Below are 17,637 nucleotides of genomic sequence, written 5' to 3'. Positions count from 1 at the left end.
CAGAGAGCGACGGCGTCTTCTATTCTGCAATGGGGACAGGACGAGGGGTTAGTCAGTAGAATCTCAGATATATCCACATTATAATGATAGGCTGGGACCAGGAAGTACAACCCCCAACATCCACAGCAGTTGAGTCTGGGATGACTTCCTAAGGAAATCCCACCACACCTCACCCTCCAGGGGTCCGCTCATTGCATGACTGGTCACATGGATATAATGGCTGATAACAGAGAGTAATAGATTGTATCCCTCCTGTACAGTCTCTTCTCCCCGGGATGTAATGGCTGATAACAGAGAGTAATAGATTGTATCCCCTCACACGGATGTAATGGCTGATAACAGAGAGTAATAGATTGTATCCCCTCCTGTACAGTCTCTTCTCCCCGGGATGTAATGGCTGATAACAGAGAGTAATAGATTGTATCCCCTCCTGTACAGTCTCTTCTCCCCGGGATGTAATGGCTGATAACAGAGAGTAATAGATTGTATCCCCTCCTGTACAGTCTCTTCTCCCCGGGATGTAATGGCTGATAACAGAGAGTAATAGATTGTATCCCCCTGTACAGTCTCTTCTCCCCGGGATGTAATGGCTGATAACAGAGAGTAATAGATTGTATCCCCCCTGTACAGTCTCCTCTCCCCGGGATGTAATGGCTGATAACAGAGAGTAATAGATTGTATCCCCCCTGTACAGTCTCCTCTCCCCGGGATGTAATGGCTGATAACAGAGAGTAATAGATTGTATCCCCCCTGTACAGTCTCCTCTCCCCGGGATGTAATGGCTGATAACAGAGAGTAATAGATTGTATCCCCCCTGTACAGTCTCCTCTCCCCGGGATGTAATGGCTGATAACAGAGAGTAATAGATTGTATCCCCCCCCTGTACAGTCTCCTCTCCCCGGGGTGTAATGGCTGATAACAGAGAGTAATAGATTGTATCCCCCTGTACAGTCTCCTCTCCCCGGGATGTAATGGCTGATAACAGAGAGTAATAGATTGTATCCCCCCTGTACAGTCTCCTCTCCCCGGGATGTAATGGCTGATAACAGAGAGTAATAGATTGTATCCCCCCTGTACAGTCTCCTCTCCCCGGGGGTGTAATGGCTGATACCAGAGAGTAATAGATTGTATCCCCCTGTACAGTCTCTTCTCCCCGGGGTGTAATGGCTGATAACAGAGAGTAATAGATTGTATCCCCCCTGTACAGTCTCCTCCCCCCGGGGTGTAATGGCTGATAACAGAGAGTAATAGATTGTATCCCCCCTGTACAGTCTCCTCTCCCCGGGGTGTAATGGCTGATAACAGAGAGTAATAGATTGTATCCCCCTGTACAGTCTCCTCTCCCGGGGTGTAATGGCTGATAACAGAGAGTAATAGATTGTATCCCCCTGTACAGTCTCCTCTCCCCGGGGTGTAATGGCTGATAACAGAGAGTAATAGATTGTATCCCCCCCCCTGTACAGTCTCCTCTCCCCGGGATGTAATGGCTGATAACAGAGAGTAATAGATTGTATCCCCCCCCCTGTACAGTCTCCTCTCCCCGGGATGTAATGGCTGATAACAGAGAGTAATAGATTGTATCCCCCCTGTACAGTCTCCTCTCCCCGGGGTGTAATGGCTGATAACAGAGAGTAATAGATTGTATCCCCCCCCCTGTACAGTCTCCTCTCCCCGGGATGTAATGGCTGATAACAGAGAGTAATAGATTGTATCCCCCCCCCCTGTACAGTGTCCTCTCCCCGGGGTGTAATGCTGATACCAGAGAGTAATAGATTGTATCCCCCCTGTACAGTCTCCTCTCCCCGGGGTGTAATGGCTGATAACAGAGAGTAATAGATTGTATCCCCCCCTGTACAGTCTCCTCTCCCCGGGGTGTAATGGCTGATAACAGAGAGTAATAGATTGTATCCCCCTGTACAGTCTCCTCTCCCCGGGATGTAATGGCTGATAACAGAGAGTAATAGATTGTATCCTCCCTGTACAGTCTCCTCTCCCCGGGGTGTAATGGCTGATAACAGAGAGTAATAGATTGTACCCCCCCCCCCTGTACAGTGTCCTCTCCCCGGGGTGTAATGGCTGATAACAGAGAGTAATAGATTGTATCCCCTGCCCCTGTGCAGCAGCTTCTTCCCATTTCAGGACCTCCACTTGCTGTCAATGAATATCCCCTCCGTACATAATACTGGTCACCACTGAGGGTTTGTTACAGTTGCTCCCGGTCTGGTCTGTGTGTTGAATCCGCTTCTGTGCTGATACATTGTAACAATTATGAGTCGGGAGAATCAGACTGGATGCAATTGTAGCGAACCCTACCCCGTGTGTGTGATGATACATTGGGATTTCTCCCTGTACACGTGTTACATGATCCCGGAGCGTGACTCATGTGGACTCCGACATCTCCACTGACAGGACACTTATTTATAGAGCGGAGCCGGACCCCACCCAGAGCCCTCTGCCCCCACCCCAGTGTGTCACCCTAATACACATCTGCCCTGAGTGACCCAGTCACTGTACATACATACATTACTCCTCCAGTATTATACCCCAGAGCTGCACTCACTATTCTGCTGCTGGTGCAGTCACTGTGTACATACATGACATTAGTTATCCTGTACTGATCCTGAGTTACATCCTGTATTATACCCCAGAGCTACACTCACTATTCTGCTGCTGGTGCAGTCACTGTACATACATGACATTACTTATCCTGTACTGATCCTGAGTTACATCCTGTATTATACCCCAGAGCTGCACTCACTATTCTGCTGCTGGTGCAGTCACTGTGTACATACATGACATTACTTATCCTGTACTGATCCTGAGTTACATCCTGTATTATACCCCAGAGCTGCACTCACTATTCTGCTGCTGGTGCAGTCACTGTGTACATACATGACATTACTTATCCTGTACTGATCCTGAGTTACATCCTGTATTATACCCCAGAGCTGCACTCACTATTCTGCTGCTGGTGCAGTCACTGTGTACATACATGACATTACTTATCCTGTACTGATCCTGAGTTACATCCTGTATTATACCCCAGAGCTGCACTCACTATTCTGCTGCTGGTGCAGTCACTGTGTACATACATGACATTACTTATCTGTACTGATCCTGAGTTACATCCTGTATTATACTCCAGAGCTGCACTCACTATTCTGCTGCTGGTGCAGTCACTGTGTACATACATGACATTACTTATCCTGTACTGATCCTGAGTTACATCCTGTATTATACACCAGAGCTGCACTCACTATTCTGCTGCTGGTGCAGTCACTGTGTACATACATGACATTACTTATCCTGTACTGATCCTGAGTTACATCCTGTATTATACTCCAGAGCTGCACTCACTATTCTGCTGCTGGTGCAGTCACTGTGTACATACATGACATTACTTATCCTGTACTGATCCTGAGTTACATCCTGTATTACACCCCAGAGCTGCACTCACTATTCTGCTGGTGGTGCAGTCACTGTGCACATACATGACATTACTTATCCTGTACTGATCCTGAGTTACATCCTGTATTATACCCCAGAGCTGCACTCACTATTCTGCTGCTGGTGCAGTCACTGTGTACATACATGACATTACTTATCCTGTACTGATCCTGAGTTACATCCTGTATTATACCCCAGAGCTGCACTCACTATTCTGCTGCTGGTGCAGTCACTGTGTACATACATGACATTACTTATCCTGTACTGACCCTGAGTTACATCCTGTATTATACTCCAGAGCTGCACTCACTATTCTGCTGCTGGTGCAGTCACTGTGTACATACATGACATTACTTATCCTGTACTGATCCTGAGTTACATCCTGTATTATACCCCAGAGCTGCACTCACTATTCTGCTGCTGGTGCAGTCACTGTGTACATACATGACATTAGTTATCCTGTACTGATCCTGAGTTACATCCTGTATTATACCCCAGAGCTACACTCACTATTCTGCTGCTGGTGCAGTCACTGTACATACATGACATTACTTATCCTGTACTGATCCTGAGTTACATCCTGTATTATACCCCAGAGCTGCACTCACTATTCTGCTGCTGGTGCAGTCACTGTGTACATACATGACATTACTTATCCTGTACTGATCCTGAGTTACATCCTGTATTATACTCCAGAGCTGCACTCACTATTCTGCTGCTGGTGCAGTCACTGTGTACATACATGACATTACTTATCCTGTACTGATCCTGAGTTACATCCTGTATTATACCCCAGAGCTGCACTCACTATTCTGCTGCTGGTGCAGTCACTGTGTACATACATGACATTACTTATCCTGTACTGATCCTGAGTTACATCCTGTATTATACCCCAGAGCTGCACTCACTATTCTGCTGCTGGTGCAGTCACTGTATACATACATGACATTACTTATCCTGTACTGATCCTGAGTTACATCCTGTATTATACCCCAGAGCTGCACTCACTATTCTGCTGCTGGTGCAGTCACTGTGTACATACATGACATGTCCCGCTGGCCGGGTTGTGTTGTATTGTGTGCCGGGTGCTCAGTCATGTCCTCTCGCATACATAACCTCCTAGTCTCTGGCTATAAACCTAAACCAGTTCTAAGCTGAAATATCTTATCATCTCCATTTCTTGTAGTTAAGATGTCCTTAGTTTCCCTAGCAACCAATCAGAGCTCATCTTTCATGTTACCAGGGCAGTTTAGAGTATGACAGCTTTTCTCTGATTGGCTGGGCTGCTCTGTGTCTGAGGCCTGTGTCCACATCATGTACAGAGGGGCGAGGGTGTAACGCCCTGCACCCACCTCCTCCCCCGCAGCGGCTGCTGACCCCCATGTGATGTGTTTCCCCTCTGGGGGATTTTTCTCCTGAGATGTTTTTAGTCTTTATTTTCAGTTTATCTTCCGTTTTTCTATCCTACCCTTCAACGCCCAGAGTGGTGATATCCGGGGCATGCTGGGAGTTGTAGTACTACTGTAATAGCGCCCTCTGACCTGTGCGACTACAACTCCCAGAGTGGTAATATCCGGGCCATGGTGGGAGTTGTACTTCTGTAATAGCGCCCTCTGACCTGTGCGACTACATCTCCCAGTGCTGATATCCCGGGCATGCTGGGAGTTGTAGTACTTCTGTAATAGCGCTCTCTGACTTGCCTGACTACAAACTCCCAGTGCTGATATCTGGGGCATGCTGGGAGTTGTAGTACTTCTGTAATGGCGCCTTCTGACCTGTGCGACTACAACTCCCAGTGCTAATATCCTGGGCATGCTGGGAGTTGTAGTACTTCTGTAATAGCAGAGCGTGGTATCTGTCTTTCCCTCTCACCTCTGTCTCCTGGCTACAGCTGCGGTGTCGCCACTCTGTGTCGGTCCTGTGGTTCTGTGGTCCGGACGGCGCGGTGACCCTGTGTGAGATGCGGCTGCTATGGGGTGCGGACGCCCTGGCAGGGGGGGGGGGAGCGCCTCGGAGGCTGCTGGTCCGGGACATTCTAGAGCCCGGGGTCACCACAGGGTCATGACCGCTGTGACCCCACCAGGAGTCAGCACTTTGTGTGACAATGACATTGACTGATCCTACTCCAGTCACTGCCGGAGCTGCAGATGAGTCAGGTGATGGCCGGACCCCCGTGTCATGTGAGACCCCATACAGGGAGCCGCCTGTGCTGGAGGGTGGTATATCAGTGCCTAGGAAAGCTGGGTGACACCGGGCTCCCAGACATCCTGAATGCCACGTCGCCCCCATGAGGACTGTGGTGGTGGCTGCACTGCAGCGCAGGGAGACACGGGGTTAATCAGGAGAACTTTGTAGTTCTGAAGGGGTTAACAGCACAACAAGGCCCCCCTCCCCCTGGTGGACATGTACAGTATAGCGGGGACTGTCTCCTGTGTATGAGAGCGGCCCCCCTCCCCCTGGTGGACATGTACAGTATAGCGGGGACTGTCTCCTGTGTATGAGAGCGGCCCCCCTCCCCCTGGTGGACATGTACAGTATAGCGGGGACTGTCTCCTGTGTATGAGAGCGGCCCCCTCCCCCTGGTGGACATGTACAGTATAGCGGGGACTGTCTCCTGTGTATGAGAGCGGCCCCCTCCCCCTGGTGGACATGTACAGTATAGCGGGGACTGTCTCCTGTGTATGAGAGCGGCCCCCCTCCCCCTGGTAGACATGTACAGTATAGCGGGGACTGTCTCCTGTGTATGAGAGCGGCCCCTTCCCCCCTGGTGGACATGTACAGTATAGCGGGGACTGTCTCTGTGTATGAGAGCGGCCCCTCCCCCTGGTGGACATGTACCGTATAGCGGGGACTGTCTCCCTGTGTATGAGAGCGGCCCCTCCCCCTGGTGGACATGTACAGTATAGCAGGGACTGTCTCCTGTGTATGAGAGCGGCCCCCTCCCCCTGGTGGACATGTACAGTATAGCGGGGACTGTCTCCTGTGTATGAGAGCGGCCCCCTCCCCCTGGTGGACATGTACAGTATAGCGGGGACTGTCTCCTGTGTATGAGAGCGGCGCCCCCCTCCCCCTGGTGGACATGTACAGTATAGCGGGGACTGTCTCCTGTGTATGAGAGCGGCCCCCCTCCCCCTGGTGGACATGTACAGTATAGCGGGGACTGTCTCCTGTGTATGAGAGCGGCGCCCCCCTCCCCCTGGTGGACATGTACAGTATAGCGGGGACTGTCTCCTGTGTATGAGAGCGGCCCCCTCCCCCTGGTGGACATGTACAGTATAGCGGGGACTGTCTCCTGTGTATGAGAGCGGCCCCCTCCCCCTGGTGGACATGTACAGTATAGCGGGGACTGTCTCCTGTGTATGAGAGCGGCCCCCTCCCCCTGGTGGACATGTACAGTATAGCGGGGACTGTCTCCTGTGTATGAGAGCGGCCCCCCTCCCCCTGGTGGACATGTACAGTATAGCGGGGACTGTCTCCTGTGTATGAGAGCGGCCCCCTCCCCCTGGTGGACATGTACAGTATAGCAGGGACTGTCTCCTGTGTATGAGAGCGGCCCCCTCCCCCTGGTGGACATGTACAGTATAGCGGGGGACTGTCTCCTGTGTATGAGAGCGGCCCCCTCCCCCTGGTGGACATGTACAGTATAGCAGGGACTGTCTCCTGTGTATGAGAGCGGCCCCCTCCCCCTGGTGGACATGTACAGTATAGCGGGACTGTCTCCTGTGTATGAGAGCGGCCCCCTCCCCCTGGTGGACATGTACAGTATAGCGGGGACTGTCTCCTGTGTATGAGAGCGGCCCCCTCCCCCTGGTGGACATGTACAGTATAGCGGGGACTGTCTCCTGTGTATGAGAGCGGCCCCCTCCCCCTGGTGGACATGTACAGTATAGCGGGGACTGTCTCCTGTGTATGAGAGCGGCCCCCTCCCCCTGGTGGACATGTACAGTATAGCGGGGACTGTCTCCTGTGTATGAGAGCGGCCCCCCTCCCCCTGGTGGACATGTACAGTATAGCGGGGACTGTCTCCTGTGTATGAGAGCGGCCCCCTCCCCCTGGTGGACATGTACAGTATAGCGGGTCCTGTGTATGAGAGCGGCCCCCTCCCCCTGGTGGACATGTACAGTATAGCGGGGACTGTCTCCTGTGTATGAGAGCGGCCCCCCTCCCCCTGGTGGACATGTACAGTATAGCGGGGACTGTCTCCTGTGTATGAGAGCGGCCCCCTCCCCCTGGTGGACATGTACAGTATAGCGGGGACTGTCTCCTGTGTATGAGAGCGGCCCCTCCCCCTGGTGGACATGTACAGTATAGCGGGGACTGTCTCCTGTGTATGAGAGCGGCCCCCTCCCCCTGGTGGACATGTACAGTATAGCGGGGACTGTCTCCTGTGTATGAGAGCGGCCCCCTCCCCCTGGTGGACATGTACAGTATAGCGGGGACTGTCTCCTGTGTATGAGAGCGGCCCCCTCCCCCTGGTGGACATGTACAGTATAGCGGGGACTGTCTCCTGTGTATGAGAGCGGCCCCCTCCCCCTGGTGGACATGTACAGTATAGCGGGGACTGTCTCCTGTGTATGAGAGCGGCCCCCTCCCCCTGGTGGACATGTACAGTATAGCGGGGACTGTCTCCTGTGTATGAGAGCGGCCCCCTCCCCCTGGTGGACATGTACAGTATAGCGGGACTGTCTCCTGTGTATGAGAGCGGCCCCCTCCCCCTGGTGGACATGTACAGTATAGCGGGGACTGTCTCCTGTGTATGAGAGCGGCCCCTCCCCCTGGTGGACATGTACAGTATAGCGGGGACTGTCTCCTGTGTATGAGAGCGGCCCCCTCCCCCTGGTGGACATGTACAGTATAGCGGGGACTGTCTCCTGTGTATGAGAGCGGCCCCCTCCCCCTGGTGGACATGTACAGTATAGCGGGGACTGTCTCCTGTGTATGAGAGCGGCCCCCTCCCCCTGGTGGACATGTACAGTATAGCGGGGACTGTCTCCTGTGTATGAGAGCGGCCCCCTCCCCCTGGTGGACATGTACAGTATAGCGGGGACTGTCTCCTGTGTATGAGAGCGGCCCCCTCCCCCTGGTGGACATGTACAGTATAGCGGGGACTGTCTCCTGTGTATGAGAGCGGCCCCCTCCCCCTGGTGGACATGTACAGTATAGCGGGGACTGTCTCCTGTGTATGAGAGCGGCCCCCTCCCCCTGGTGGACATGTACAGTATAGCGGGACTGTCTCCTGTGTATGAGAGCGGCCCCCTCCCCCTGGTGGACATGTACAGTATAGCGGGGACTGTCTCCTGTGTATGAGAGCGGCCCCCTCCCCCTGGTGGACATGTACAGTATAGCGGGGACTGTCTCCTGTGTATGAGAGCGGCCCCCTCCCCTGGTGGACATGTACAGTATAGCGGGGACTGTCTCCTGTGTATGAGAGCGGCCCCCCTCCCCCTGGTGGACATGTACAGTATAGCGGGGACTGTCTCCTGTGTATGAGAGCGGCCCCCCTCCCCCTGGTGGACATGTACAGTATAGCGGGGACTGTCTCCTGTGTATGAGAGCGGCCCCCTCCCCCTGGTGGACATGTACAGTATAGCGGGGACTGTCTCCTGTGTATGAGAGCGGCCCCCTCCCCCTGGTGGACATGTACAGTATAGCGGGGACTGTCTCCTGTGTATGAGAGCGGCCCCCTCCCCCTGGTGGACATGTACAGTATAGCGGGGACTGTCTCCTGTGTATGAGAGCGGCCCCCTCCCCCTGTGGACATGTACAGTATAGCGGGGACTGTCTCCTGTGTATGAGAGCGGCCCCCTCCCCCTGGTGGACATGTACAGTATAGCGGGGGACTGTCTCCTGTGTATGAGAGCGGCCCCCTCCCCCTGGTGGACATGTACAGTATAGCGGGGACTGTCTCCTGTGTATGAGAGCGGCCCCCTCCCCCTGGTGGACATGTACAGTATAGCGGGGACTGTCTCCTGTGTATGAGAGCGGCCCCTCCCCCTGGTGGACATGTACAGTATAGCGGGGACTGTCTCCTGTGTATGAGAGCGGCCCCCTCCCCCTGGTGGACATGTACAGTATAGCGGGGACTGTCTCCTGTGTATGAGAGCGGCCCCCTCCCCCTGGTGGACATGTACAGTATAGCGGGGACTGTCTCCTGTGTATGAGAGCGGCCCCCTCCCCCTGGTGGACATGTACAGTATAGCGGGGACTGTCTCCTGTGTATGAGAGCGGCCCCCTCCCCCTGGTGGACATGTACAGTATAGCGGGGACTGTCTCCTGTGTATGAGAGCGGCCCCCCTCCCCCTGGTGGACATGTACAGTATAGCGGGGACTGTCTCCTGTGTATGAGAGCGGCCCCCTCCCCCTGGTGGACATGTACAGTATAGCGGGGACTGTCTCCTGTGTATGAGAGCGGCCCCCTCCCCCTGGTGGACATGTACAGTATAGCGGGGACTGTCTCCTGTGTATGAGAGCGGCCCCCTCCCCCTGGTGGACATGTACAGTATAGCGGGGACTGTCTCCTGTGTATGAGAGCGGCCCCCTCCCCTGGTGGACATGTACAGTATAGCGGGGACTGTCTCCTGTGTATGAGAGCGGCCCCCTCCCCCTGGTGGACATGTACAGTATAGCGGGGACTGTCTCCTGTGTATGAGAGCGGCCCCTCCCCCTGGTGGACATGTACAGTATAGCGGGGACTGTCTCCTGTGTATGAGAGCTGCCCCCTCCCCCTGGTGGACATGTACAGTATAGCGGGGACTGTCTCCTGTGTATGAGAGCGGCCCCCTCCCCCTGGTGGACATGTACAGTATAGCGGGGACTGTCTCCTGTGTATGAGAGCGGCCCCTCCCCTGGTGGACATGTACAGTATAGCGGGGACTGTCTCCTGTGTATGAGAGCGCCCCCTCCCCCTGGTGGACATGTACAGTATAGCGGGACTGTCTCCTGTGTATGAGAGCGGCCCCCTCCCCCTGGTGGACATGTACAGTATAGCGGGGACTGTCTCCTGTGTATGAGAGCGGCCCCTCCCCCTGGTGGACATGTACAGTATAGCGGGGACTGTCTCCTGTGTATGAGAGCGGCCCCCTCCCCCTGGTGGACATGTACAGTATAGCGGGGACTGTCTCCTGTGTATGAGAGCTGGCCCCCTCCCCCTGGTGGACATGTACAGTATAGCGGGGACTGTCTCCTGTGTATGAGAGCGGCCCCCTCCCCCTGGTGGACATGTACAGTATAGCGGGGACTGTCTCCTGTGTATGAGAGCGGCCCCCTCCCCCTGGTGGACATGTACAGTATAGCGGGGACTGTCTCCTGTGTATGAGAGCGGCCCCCTCCCCCTGGTGGACATGTACAGTATAGCGGGGAACTGTCTCCTGTGTATGAGAGCGGCCCCTCCCCCTGGTGGACATGTACAGTATAGCGGGACTGTCTCCTGTGTATGAGAGCGGCCCCCTCCCCCTGGTGGACATGTACAGTATAGCGGGGACTGTCTCCTGTGTATGAGAGCGGCCCCTCCCCCTGGTGGACATGTACAGTATAGCGGGGACTGTCTCCTGTGTATGAGAGCGGCCCCCTCCCCTGGTGGACATGTACAGTATAGCGGGGACTGTCTCCTGTGTATGAGAGCGGCCCCCTCCCCCTGGTGGACATGTACAGTATAGCGGGGACTGTCTCCTGTGTATGAGAGCGGCCCCTCCCCCTGGTGGACATGTACAGTATAGCGGGACTGTCTCCTGTGTATGAGAGCGGCCCCCTCCCCCTGGTGGACATGTACAGTATAGCGGGGACTGTCTCCTGTGTATGAGAGCGGCCCCCTCCCCCTGGTGGACATGTACAGTATAGCGGGGACTGTCTCCTGTGTATGAGAGCGGCCCCCTCCCCTGGTGGACATGTACAGTATAGCGGGGACTGTCTCCTGTGTATGAGAGCGGCCCCCTCCCTGGTGGACATGTACAGTATAGCGGGGACTGTCTCTGTGTATGAGAGCGGCCCCCTCCCCCTGGTGGACATGTACAGTATAGCGGGGACTGTCTCCTGTGTATGAGAGCGGCCCCCTCCCCCTGGTGGACATGTACAGTATAGCGGGGACTGTCTCCTGTGTATGAGAGCGGCCCCCTCCCCCTGGTGGACATGTACAGTATAGCGGGGACTGTCTCCTGTGTATGAGAGCGGCCCCCTCCCCCTGGTGGACATGTACAGTATAGCGGGGACTGTCTCCTGTGTATGAGAGCGGCCCCCTCCCCCTGGTGGACATGTACAGTATAGCGGGGACTGTCTCCTGTGTATGAGAGCGGCCCCCTCCCCCTGGTGGACATGTACAGTATAGCGGGGACTGTCTCCTGTGTATGAGAGCGGCCCCCTCCCCCTGGTGGACATGTACAGTATAGCGGGGACTGTCTCCTGTGTATGAGAGCGGCCCCCTCCCCCTGGTGGACATGTACAGTATAGCGGGGACTGTCTCCTGTGTATGAGAGCGGCCCCCTCCCCCTGGTGGACATGTACAGTATAGCGGGGACTGTCTCCTGTGTATGAGAGCGGCCCCCTCCCCCTGGTGGACATGTACAGTATAGCGGGGACTGTCTCCTGTGTATGAGAGCGGCCCCCTCCCCCTGGTGGACATGTACAGTATAGCGGGGACTGTCTCCTGTGTATGAGAGCGGCCCCCTCCCCCTGGTGGACATGTACAGTATAGCGGGGACTGTCTCCTGTGTATGAGAGCGGCCCCCTCCCCCTGGTGGACATGTACAGTATAGCGGGGACTGTCTCCTGTGTATGAGAGCGGCCCCCTCCCCCTGGTGGACATGTACAGTATAGCGGGGACTGTCTCCTGTGTATGAGAGCGGCCCCCTCCCCCTGGTGGACATGTACAGTATAGCGGGGACTGTCTCCTGTGTATGAGAGCGGCCCCCCTCCCCCTGGTGGACATGTACAGTATAGCGGGGACTGTCTCCTGTGTATGAGAGCGGCCCCCTCCCCCTGGTGGACATGTACAGTATAGCGGGGACTGTCTCCTGTGTATGAGAGCGGCCCCCCTCCCCCTGGTGGACATGTACAGTATAGCGGGGACTGTCTCCTGTGTATGAGAGCGGCCCCCTCCCCCTGGTGGACATGTACAGTATAGCGGGGACTGTCTCCTGTGTATGAGAGCGGCCCCCTCCCCCTGGTGGACATGTACAGTATAGCGGGGACTGTCTCCTGTGTATGAGAGCGGCCCCCTCCCCCTGGTGGACATGTACAGTATAGCGGGGACTGTCTCCTGTGTATGAGAGCGGCCCCCTCCCCCTGGTGGACATGTACAGTATAGCGGGGACTGTCTCCTGTGTATGAGAGCGGCCCCCTCCCCCTGGTGGACATGTACAGTATAGCGGGGACTGTCTCCTGTGTATGAGAGCGGCCCCCTCCCCCTGGTGGACATGTACAGTATAGCGGGGACTGTCTCCTGTGTATGAGAGCGGCCCCCTCCCCCTGGTGGACATGTACAGTATAGCGGGGACTGTCTCCTGTGTATGAGAGCGGCCCCCTCCCCCTGGTGGACATGTACAGTATAGCGGGGACTGTCTCCTGTGTATGAGAGCGGCCCCCTCCCCCTGGTGGACATGTACAGTATAGCGGGGACTGTCTCCTGTGTATGAGAGCGGCCCCCTCCCCCTGGTGGACATGTACAGTATAGCGGGGACTGTCTCCTGTGTATGAGAGCGGCCCCCTCCCCCTGGTGGACATGTACAGTATAGCGGGGACTGTCTCCTGTGTATGAGAGCGGCCCCCTCCCCCTGGTGGACATGTACAGTATAGCGGGGACTGTCTCCTGTGTATGGAGAAGGGTCCCCTCCCCCTGGTGGACATGTACAGTATAGCGGGGACTGTCTCCTGTGTATGAGAGCGGCCCCCTCCCCCTGGTGGACATGTACAGTATAGCGGGGACTGTCTCCTGTGTATGAGAGCGGCCCCCTCCCCCTGGTGGACATGTACAGTATAGCGGGGACTGTCTCCTGTGTATGAGAGCGGCCCCCTCCCCCTGGTGGACATGTACAGTATAGCGGGGACTGTCTCCTGTGTATGAGAGCGGCCCCCTCCCCCTGGTGGACATGTACAGTATAGCGGGGACTGTCTCCTGTGTATGAGAGCGGCCCCCTCCCCCTGGTGGACATGTACAGTATAGCGGGGACTGTCTCCTGTGTATGAGAGCGGCCCCCTCCCCCTGGTGGACATGTACAGTATAGCGGGGACTGTCTCCTGTGTATGAGAGCGGCCCCCTCCCCCTGGTGGACATGTACAGTATAGCGGGGACTGTCTCCTGTGTATGAGAGCGGCCCCTCCCCCTGGTGGACATGTACAGTATAGCGGGGACTGTCTCCTGTGTATGAGAGCGGCCCCCTCCCCCTGGTGGACATGTACAGTATAGCGGGGACTGTCTCCTGTGTATGAGAGCGGCCCCCTCCCCCTGGTGGACATGTACAGTATAGCGGGGACTGTCTCCTGTGTATGAGAGCGGCCCCCTCCCCCTGGTGGACATGTACAGTATAGCGGGGACTGTCTCCTGTGTATGAGAGCGGCCCCCTCCCCCTGGTGGACATGTACAGTATAGCGGGGACTGTCTCCTGTGTATGAGAGCGGCCCCCTCCCCCTGGTGGACATGTACAGTATAGCGGGGACTGTCTCCTGTGTATGAGAGCGGCCCCCTCCCCCTGGTGGACATGTACAGTATAGCGGGGACTGTCTCCTGTGTATGAGAGCGGCCCCCTCCCCCTGGTGGACATGTACAGTATAGCGGGGACTGTCTCCTGTGTATGAGAGCGGCCCCCTCCCCCTGGTGGACATGTACAGTATAGCGGGGACTGTCTCCTGTGTATGAGAGCGGCCCCCTCCCCCTGGTGGACATGTACAGTATAGCGGGGACTGTCTCCTGTGTATGAGAGCGGCCCCCTCCCCCTGGTGGACATGTACAGTATAGCGGGGACTGTCTCCTGTGTATGAGAGCGGCCCCCTCCCCCTGGTGGACATGTACAGTATAGCGGGGACTGTCTCCTGTGTATGAGAGCGGCCCCCTCCCCCTGGTGGACATGTACAGTATAGCGGGGACTGTCTCCTGTGTATGAGAGCGGCCCCCTCCCCCTGGTGGACATGTACAGTATAGCGGGGACTGTCTCCTGTGTATGAGAGCGGCCCCCTCCCCCTGGTGGACATGTACAGTATAGCGGGGACTGTCTCCTGTGTATGAGAGCGGCCCCCTCCCCCTGGTGGACATGTACAGTATAGCGGGGACTGTCTCCTGTGTATGAGAGCGGCCCCCTCCCCCTGGTGGACATGTACAGTATAGCGGGGACTGTCTCCTGTGTATGAGAGCGGCGCCCCCCTCCCCCTGGTGGACATGTACAGTATAGCGGGGACTGTCTCCTGTGTATGAGAGCGCCCCCCTCCCCCTGGTGGACATGTACAGTATAGCGGGGACTGTCTCCTGTGTATGAGAGCGGCCCCCTCCCCCTGGTGGACATGTACAGTATAGCGGGGACTGTCTCCTGTGTATGAGAGCGGCGCCCCCCTCCCCCTGGTGGACATGTACCGTATAGCGGGGACTGTCTCCTGTGTATGAGAGCGGCCCCCTCCCCCTGGTGGACATGTACAGTATAGCGGGGACTGTCTCCTGTGTATGAGAGCGGCCCCTCCCCCTGGTGGACATGTACAGTATAGCGGGGACTGTCTCCTATGTATGAGAGCGGCCCCCTCCCCCTGGTGGACATGTACAGTATAGCGGGGACTGTCTCCTGTGTATGAGAGCGGCCCCCTCCCCCTGGTGGACATGTACAGTATAGCGGGGACTGTCTCCTGTGTATGAGAGCGGCCCCCCTCCCCCTGGTGGACATGTACAGTATAGCGGGGACTGTCTCCTGTGTATGAGAGCGGCCCCTCCCCCTGGTGGACATGTACAGTATAGCGGGGACTGTCTCCTGTGTATGAGAGCGGCCCCTCCCCCTGGTGGACATGTACAGTATAGCGGGGACTGTCTCCTGTGTATGAGAGCGGCCCCCTCCCCCTGGTGGACATGTACAGTATAGCGGGGACTGTCTCCTGTGTATGAGAGCGGCCCCTCCCCCTGGTGGACATGTACAGTATAGCGGGGACTGTCTCCTGTGTATGAGAGCGGCCCCCCTCCCCCTGGTGGACATGTACAGTATAGCGGGGACTGTCTCCTGTGTATGAGAGCGGCCCCCTCCCCCTGGTGGACATGTACAGTATAGCGGGGACTGTCTCCTGTGTATGAGAGCGGCCCCCTCCTCCCCCTGGTGGACATGTACAGTATAGCGGGGACTGTCTCCTGTGTATGAGAGCGGCCCCTCCCCCTGGTGGACATGTACAGTATAGCGGGGACTGTCTCCTGTGTATGAGAGCGGCCCCCTCCCCCTGGTGGACATGTACAGTATAGCGGGGACTGTCTCCTGTGTATGAGAGCGGCCCCCCTCCCCCTGGTGGACATGTACAGTATAGCGGGGACTGTCTCCTGTGTATGAGAGCGGCCCCCTCCCCCTGGTGGACATGTTGTTCTCGGCGCTTATGTGGGAGATTTTACTAACATAAATTTTTTATTTTATTTTCCAGAAATTTATTGAATTTGAAGATTTACAAGAACAGGATAAGAAGGATCTGCAGGTGCGGGTGGAATATTTGGAGTCTCAGACCCGACAACTGGAACTGAAAGCAAAGAACTACGCCGACCAGAGTAAGAGTCCAGATCCCTAATTAATGGGGGATGGAGCTGCAGAGCGTCGCACCCTTCCCTCTTGGGGGATGGAGCTGCAGAGCGTCGCACCCTTCCCTCTTGGGGGATGGAGCTGCAGAGCGTCGCACCCTTCCCTCTTGGGGGATGGAGCTGCAGAGCGTCGCACCCTTCCCTCTTGGGGGATGGAGCTGCAGAGCGTCGCACCCTTCCCTCTTGGGGGAATTGTCATTGGCTGCCCCCGTATCCCGATCCTCTCGCCCCCCTGCACATACGTGTAACGCGATGACCTGTAACCGCCGCCCTCTTGTCTTCTTACAGTCAGCCGATTGGAGGAGAGAGAGGCCGAGCTGAAGAAGGAATACAACGCGCTGCACCAGCGCCATTCTGAGGTACGAGGCTTCCCGGTGCACTAGGGGCGGGGCCAGCCGTTATTGTATGGGCCGCGTGTCCGTTTTATGACATGATAAAGCGACTTGTAGTCTTCACCGTATTTCACAGATGACTGCGAGTATAATACGAGAAGAGCCGACGCCGCGTCAGCCCCGAGAGACGCACGCTAACGTCAGTCTTCCAGAGTTTTGGCTTGTTGTGCGCATGGAGCCTGCGGTCGGGGGCAGACGGGACAAGCCGCGGGTCTATAGCAGAAGCGGGACGGGAAATTAACCCTCTGTCTCCTGCTTATAACCTGCGGCCCGGCCGCCCCATGTGTGTCCTGGTCTCCAGCTCTGATCACATGGGGCGCACGGAACCTGCCAAATTACAGAAAGTAAAACTGGATGCTAATTATTACAATGGAAAAGCTCCGTCCCTTCTGTCCCCGTTCACATGATGAGTTTTTGGCCTGAGAAATTGTTGTGTTTTTCAAGTGCAATGAAAATGTAACGTGTGAAATGTCCAGCATGCACAGGGGGTGTGGCTTTGAGTTGCTCCTCCCATCTGGATGTCGGGGAGATGTCAGTGGGGAGGGGCTGTATCCTCGGGGTCGTTACAAGGTCACAGGAGTAAGGAGTAAAAGTGCCTGTTCAAGCGTCTATGACCCCTGTACAGGCATCAATGCGACCTTTGGGCCGGGGTCGTGTCTCCTGCAGCACCTGTTCTCTTACTGACTGAGCAGAGACCTTATAACACAATGACCTCTAACCTATAATGATCCCTGCGCTGCACACGTGTTACATACATGACTGATCCCAGCAGACGCCTCCTCTATCCTCTGCTGAACTCCCTCCTGCCAGCGCAGGGACAGCCGTGCAGTGTGTGAGTCTCCCCGTAGTCGTAGTCATCACGTATGAAAATAAAACTGTAAAAAATAAATGAAAACCCATCAAACAGATACAAAGTACGGACCTTGACACAAAACACGAGACACTTTTTTTTAATGAATGAATAAGAATAAAGGAATGAACTTGAGTCCGGTCCCGCTGTATCTGTAATGACTGAAATATATTTTCTATGAATATCTTGATATTTTGTGGGATTTATGA

Source organism: Engystomops pustulosus, chromosome 6 (genome assembly GCF_040894005.1).
Source record: "Engystomops pustulosus chromosome 6, aEngPut4.maternal, whole genome shotgun sequence".
NCBI classification, from domain to species: Eukaryota; Metazoa; Chordata; class Amphibia; order Anura; family Leptodactylidae; genus Engystomops; species Engystomops pustulosus.
Note: the sequence above shows the minus strand (reverse complement) of the source record.